Consider the following 6,760-nt stretch of genomic DNA (forward strand, 5'->3'; position numbering starts at 1 on the left):
TTAAGTGAACACTGGTTTTCCCTTTGTCTGTAAATGAAAGTTTATCTGTGCATCAGGACGGATTTGTGGAATCGCCGATTCTGCCTTCTATGTATTTCAACACCCAGCATTTCAGTACTGTCGTGCCCACGTAGGAACAGCCTCCAGGCAGGAGCGGAGCTGAGCCTCCCCCCGTGTGAGAGCCGGGCACAGGCACACCACTGGCACGCTTCGCAACCCCACCTCCTGCCCCTGCCCCTGCCCCGCCATCTGAAACCCTGAGACGGAGGGGTGGAAGGTCTCTTTTCCCTCTTAGAATTTGTCATGGGACCAGGAGGTGGCAGGGTGGTTCGGTGCTAGATTCCCACGTGACCGATTGCAGTTTAAGTCTCGGACCTGGCAGCTTGCTTTCTCACTTTCTCTTTCTCTCTGTCTGGTCAAATGAAAAAATAATAACAAAAATTAAATAAATAACTCTTAAAATAATTTGTCATATGGAATATTGCAGTGTTATTTGTAAAAAATAACAATGTTAGGGACCAGGGTGTAATGGAATGGCTATGTCGCTGGACTCCCATGTGGTTGGCTGCAGTTTGAGTCCTGGACTCGGTGGCTTAAAGTCACACCGGGCGCATGTGCGTGCATGCCCAAGATCCCAAGAGGAGAATGGAGGAGAAGGGATTGCGGCGTGGCCGTCCCCTGGGTCCCCTGGGGGGTGATTTCTTGCTGTCTGTCTCTCTTTCGTTCTGGCGAGCTCACGAACGGTATAGTAAAAACCTCTCCAAATAAATAAATAACAATGTTGAGCCAGACTGTGGCATGGTGGCAAAGGAAATTGGATCGCACATGGCCAACTGTATGGTTCAAGTCCCAGACCCAGCAGCTTAAAAAAGAAATTACTGAGTGTGGCCAGCAGATGGCGTAGCGGTTACAGCACTGGACTCCTATGTGGCCAACCTCAGTCTGAATCCGGACCCAGTGGCTTGAAACTCATTCTAGGCGTGTGTGCCCGAGATCCTAGGAAGAGAATGGAGAAGGGACTGTGGTGTGGCCATCCCCCCAGGAGGGGTAGTGATTTCTCATTTTTCTTCTTACTGTCTCTGTCTCTGGCCAGTGCACGCACCATAAGGCAAAAACCTGTGGAGACCAGAAGATGGAATAGTGGTTATGTCACTGGATTCCCACATGGCCGACTGCGGTTTGAGTCTTGGACCCGGTGACTTCAAAATCAGGCTGGGTGCGTGTGGATGTGTGCCTAAGGTCCCAGGAGAATGGGGGAGAAGGAATTGTGGTGTGGCCATCTCCCCTGGGGGGTGATTTCTCCTTCCCCTCTCACTGTGTCTCTGTCTCTCTCTCTCCTGTGAGCACACACGGCCTAAGGCAAACCTCTAAAAAAAAAAAAAAGTACTGGGTGTGTGTGCCCAAAATCCCAAAAGGAGAAATGGAGAAGGGATTGTCACTTGACTATCTGAAACCCTGAGACAGAGGGGTAGATGATCTCTTACCTCTTTACATCCCCCATTGGGGGTGCTTTCTCCCTCTCCCTCTTTCTCTTTTTCCGGCTAGCACAAGCACCCTCTAGCAAGTTAAAAAAAGAGAGAGAGAGAGAAGAAACCTTAAACAAAGATACCTTAAAAGTGAATACAAGAAAGTCACATGAAGTGAAAGAAATATAAACGAGTTCTACTAATAACAAAGGAAAATCAACACTGTCCCCTAAGTGCATTAAGAGCAGTACTTCTAGCAGTGTGACAGCCATTTCTTTTTTAGAGATGATTTGGAAAGACCTGAAAGCCAGGTTATTTTGAGCGGTGCCAAGCAAGGGAAATCTCAGAACACGCTTCCAAAGTGTGCCATTACACACTGTCCCTGCTGGGAGGAGGGTGGAGACACGGGCTTAGGCGGAGGCGTGTTGCAGATGTGGTGGCAAATTAGGCAGAGAAGGCCATCAGGTTTGGATACTGGAAATTATTAAAAAAACTTAAAATCGAACCCAATCAAATAATTAGCCAGATAATCAAATCAGATGAGTCCAGTTTCCTTCAGTTTCCGTAGAAGCGACATGAAGTAGGTTTGGCAACATATAAATGAGTCCACAGACAATGCTGCTGTTGTTTCACAGTCATGAATGCTTGCTGGCAACTCTCCTGGAAGCTGCTGTTTTGCACTTTGAGCAGTGCCGAGCTAGCTGGGGCGGGACCAGGCAAGCCAGGTCTGTGAGGAGAGTGAGGAACTGCCCAGCGTTCACAGCCAGCCAGTGTGCATGAGCCGGCTTGCCCTCCACGGGTGGGTGGGAGCACTGAGGATCTCGTGGCCCCCATTGGTTCCCACTGCCTCGCCCTCAGAGCCTGTCGTTCACAGGGGGAGGGCGTGATTAGCAGGTGGACACTGAATTTGGCTCAGAGGAGTCGGATCCACTGAGATCCACTGAGAAATCATGATGCACACATGGAACCTTTTATCTAATCCACAGCCCCTCCCCGGCCTCCAGGCTGCCAGGCTTTCAGCAAACTGCCCCCGAGCAGCATGGCAAGACAATCCCTTCTTTGTTGTGTTGCAAGAGTGAGTTTGAAACAGCAAGAACTGCACTAACCTCTTTCATGCTTGTCTAATTCTGGACTCAACTGCAAACAACTACAGAATAGTTAGTTCTCCCAGGGCTTATGTGCAGGGATACATGAGGATGGATTAGAACTTGGTGGCTGTGTTATGTGGCTTCTCGCCCTTGTGAAAACGTTAAGAATGGGTATCATGGGACCAGCAGATGGCTTAACAGTTATGTTGCTGGGCCCCCCACCCCATGTACTTGACCAGGGTTCGAGTTCCAGACCTGGCCACTCATGCCTGCCAGGTGCGTGTGCATGCATGCCCACATCCTGAGAGGAGAAAGGAGAAGGGATTGCAGGGTGGCCATCCCCCAAGGGATGATTTCTCCCTTTGTTTCTCTGTCTCTCCAGCAAGCCCATGCGTCCTATACCAAAAACCTCCTAAAAAAAAAAAGAAAAAGAATTGGGATCATAAAGAATTGAAATTTGGGGGCCAGCAGGTGGCGTGGTGGTTAAGGTTCTGGACTCCCACATGGACAACCATGGTTCTAGTCCTGGATTCGTAGCTTGAAAAGCACACTGGGCAGGGCAGTTCATTTTCTGGGACCCCCTCCTTTCTTCTTGGGAGTTTTCCTTCCCTCTCCTTCAATAAACTTTCCACTTTCCCTTCTTTGTGCCCACATCCCTAATTCTACCTGAGTGTGAGACAAGAACCCGTGCCCTGTTGTGGGTGCTGGGCCTGGTCACCCCTGTACCCCTGCATTCCTGTATAATATTTTGGTGCACTGGCTAGGAATCCATATTGACTCCCCTTTTTCACATTGGAAAGGCCCCACCACATTCTGGGAAGATGATAATGTTTTTTTGACCTAAAGCTTCTAGACAAAGAATCTGACCTTAGCACCCATTCCAAAATTAGGAGAATAACTGGACCCATCCAGTTATTGGGCCTCTGCCCATCACCATGAGGAGAACAAATGCACAAGACCTACCTTGAACAAGTCTGGACTAAACCCTTCCTGCACAAAATAAAAACCCCTCACCTCAGTTCTTCCTCAGCAACCCATTTCCCCTTCTTGGAGGCTCTGTTTTTTTCTTCCCTCTCCTTCAATAAACTCTCTGCTTCTGCCCTCAAAAAAAAATTTATTTGTGTTGTTATTTATTTGCTAGAGGGTACATGCACTTGCTGGAGAGAGACGGGGAGAATGCAACCGCCATGCTGCAATCACTTTTTCATTTTTCTTCTTTTTTTTTTTAGATTTTATTTATTTGTTCATTTATTTTAATTTGGCCATAGACACATACAGAGAGACAGGGGGAGAGAGAGAGAGAGAGAGAGAGAGAGAGAAAGCAAACCAAACCACTAGGTCCAGGACTTGAACCATGGTCAGCCACATGGGATTATCCAGCCCCTTAACCACCATGCTACCTGCTGGTCCCCTACTTCATTTTTCTATCCTGTTGGGATTTTGGTCATGTACTGTTTTTCTTTCTTCTTTTAACTTTTTTGCCAGAGGGCATGTACAATTGATGGAAAGAGAAACAGAGAGAAGGAAAGTGAGAAGTTCCCTCCCCCACCCCAGGAGGATTGCTGCACTGCAGTCCTTGCTCTTCCATTCTCTCAGGATTTTGGGCTTGCACGCACATGCACCTGGTGTGTTTTTCAAGCCGCTAGGTCTGGACTCGAACCGCAGAGTCTGCCATGTGAGATCTAGTGCCTAAACCACCACACCACCTGCTGGCCCACACATCCTATTTTTCAAACCACTGGGACAGAATTGAAACCACTTGGTCAGTCATGTAGGATCAAGCTCCCTTAACCACCAGGCCACAGGCCCACCCCCACAAAGCTTTTATATGAGAAAAAAAAAAAAAGATGACCTTGTGCCCTTCACACCCTCTCCTCACCCCACTGTCCCGTTTTAATGATTCTTTTGTCTCTTCTACTAGAGGCAGGTGGAGGCTGGCATTTCTCCCAGACACCTACGAAGGCCCACCCAGCTGCCACTCCTGAGAGCAGGGACAGGAAGTGAGCAGGAGATTCCAGGGGGTCAAGGGCTGACCTCAGTAAGTGATGGCACAAGCATGGTTATACTTCTCTGGCCCTCGGAATCTTTATGGTCTGGCTCAGAAAACTGGGGAGTGAGCTGCCCAAGTCACGCTACCTCTTTTCCTATTTGCAAGGTGCTTCCACGTGTTTCCTCATGTGATTCCTACAACCCTGAGGTCAGCAGTATAGACGTTGCTGACCTCTTTGTAACAGAGGGGAAACATGCTCACCAAAGTTAATGACTGCTACAAGGTCAGGCCCCCTTCAGAGCCGGAAGCCAGGCCAATGATTTCCACAGTATTCTTTATCTTGTGCATTAGAAGAGTTAACAATTTACTGGGGTCAGGAGCAACCACCGCAAGCCAATACTTTTTTTTTTTTTTGGGAATTTTTTTATAAGGTTTTTTTTTTTTTGAGAATTTTATTATAGGGTGCGTGCACTCACCAGAAAGAGACAGAAAGAGAGAAATCACCCCCAAGGGTGAGATAGAAAGTGAGAAATCACCCCCGGGGGTGGGGGGCATGGCCATGTCGCAATCCCTTCTCAGGATTTTGGGCACGGGAACATATGCCTGGCATGTTTCAAGCTGCTGGGTCTGGGACTTGAACCGTGGTCGACTACATGGAAGTCCAGCAACATAACCATTATGCCATCTGCTGGTCCCAAGCCAATAACTTATTAACACCATGAACACAAGTATGAGCAATACTGCAATAGATGAGACATTTTACGCCCCAGGACGAAAGACCTGTTTGCAAAAATCCAAGTGTTACTCACTTGACGGTCACTAAGCTCTGGAAAAAGTAGTGGGATCCAGCTGCCTTAACTGCCAGGGCATGGGCTGGCCCAATATTCGTATTTTTTTTCTAGAGAGAGATTTTTGCTATAGGGCATGTGTGCTCATCAGAGAGACAGAGAGCAAGAAGTCACCCCCCTCAGGGAGATGGCCACACCACAACCCCTTCTTCGCTGTTCTTCTCTCAGGATTCTGGGCACACACACACACACTTGCCCGGCGTGTTTCAAGTCTTCAGGTCCAAGACTTGAACTGCAGTCAGCCATGTGGGAGTCTACTGATGTAACCACTATGCCATTTGTTGGCCCTCAACGTTTGTATTTTAATTGCCACTCTCCTTTCTCAGGTGGCAAGCTTCACAAGGGTGGGGATCATGTTTTGTTCATGATGGTTCTTCGAGTGCCTGATGCTTGGCATCAGATCGAAAAGGGGCTCAGTATGTGATGAACTGAAAACTAAAGCCCAGTGAGTCAGGCTCCTCTTGCTGTACAGTGACTTAGTTAAGACATTCTTACTCCAAGGACACTACTCCAGAGGGTCAGATGATTGCTGTTTTACTGACCCGAAATATTCTAAGAAAGCAAGATAAAAAGAAGCAAATTACTCTAAATAGAATTACCCTAGGAAAGCAAGACAAAAAGAAACAAATTACTCCTACAACAGCATTCTTGCACATTCTATTGGCACATGGACCCTGGTGCTTGCCAGATACCTAAAGGCCTGTGGGGGCAGACTGGGTAGGTGGGGTGATGTGCCGAGCCCTTGAGCCCAGAGAGTGACAGAATGTTCCTGACTTCTGCAGGATTCATTTTATCCACAACCCCACACTATCTGTAAATGAAATCTCCCTGTTCCTAGCAACTCTTTTGCAGTTCTGAAGGCTAGATTACTTTTACTAGTAATGCCAGTTTGACCATTTTTCTTTTTCTATTTTTTTAAGAATTATTTTATTTAACTTTCTTTTTCAATTTGATGAGAGAGAGAGAGAGAGCAAGCAAGCTGCCAGGGCCGGGACTTGAACCATAGTCAGCCATGTGGGAGTCCAGCATCCTTACCACCATGCCACCTGCTGGCCCCCATTTTTCTTTAAGTAGTTTAGAAAGTATTTCATATAAACATTTCTTTCATCCAGTACATCCTGATGTGAGCTGAGCATCCAATCTGTGCCAGGCACCATGCTAGGCTTGGTAAGGAGGGCAAGGATGACAACCCTCATTTATTAGTTCAGAGTCTAGTAAGGATTCAGATGAGGGAGGAAATTGCCATTTTCACAAAACCCCACAAAGTTAGAATGATCAGGTGTTCTCCCCTCACAGGCTAAGATAAGTTCCCAGGCGTTTAAGATCTCTTGGCAGGTCAGCAAAATTGCTGGTGATAGAACGCAGACT

Source organism: Tupaia chinensis, unplaced genomic scaffold, assembly GCF_000334495.1.
Source record: "Tupaia chinensis unplaced genomic scaffold, TupChi_1.0 Scaffold000231_1, whole genome shotgun sequence".
Lineage (NCBI taxonomy): Eukaryota > Metazoa > Chordata > Mammalia > Scandentia > Tupaiidae > Tupaia > Tupaia belangeri.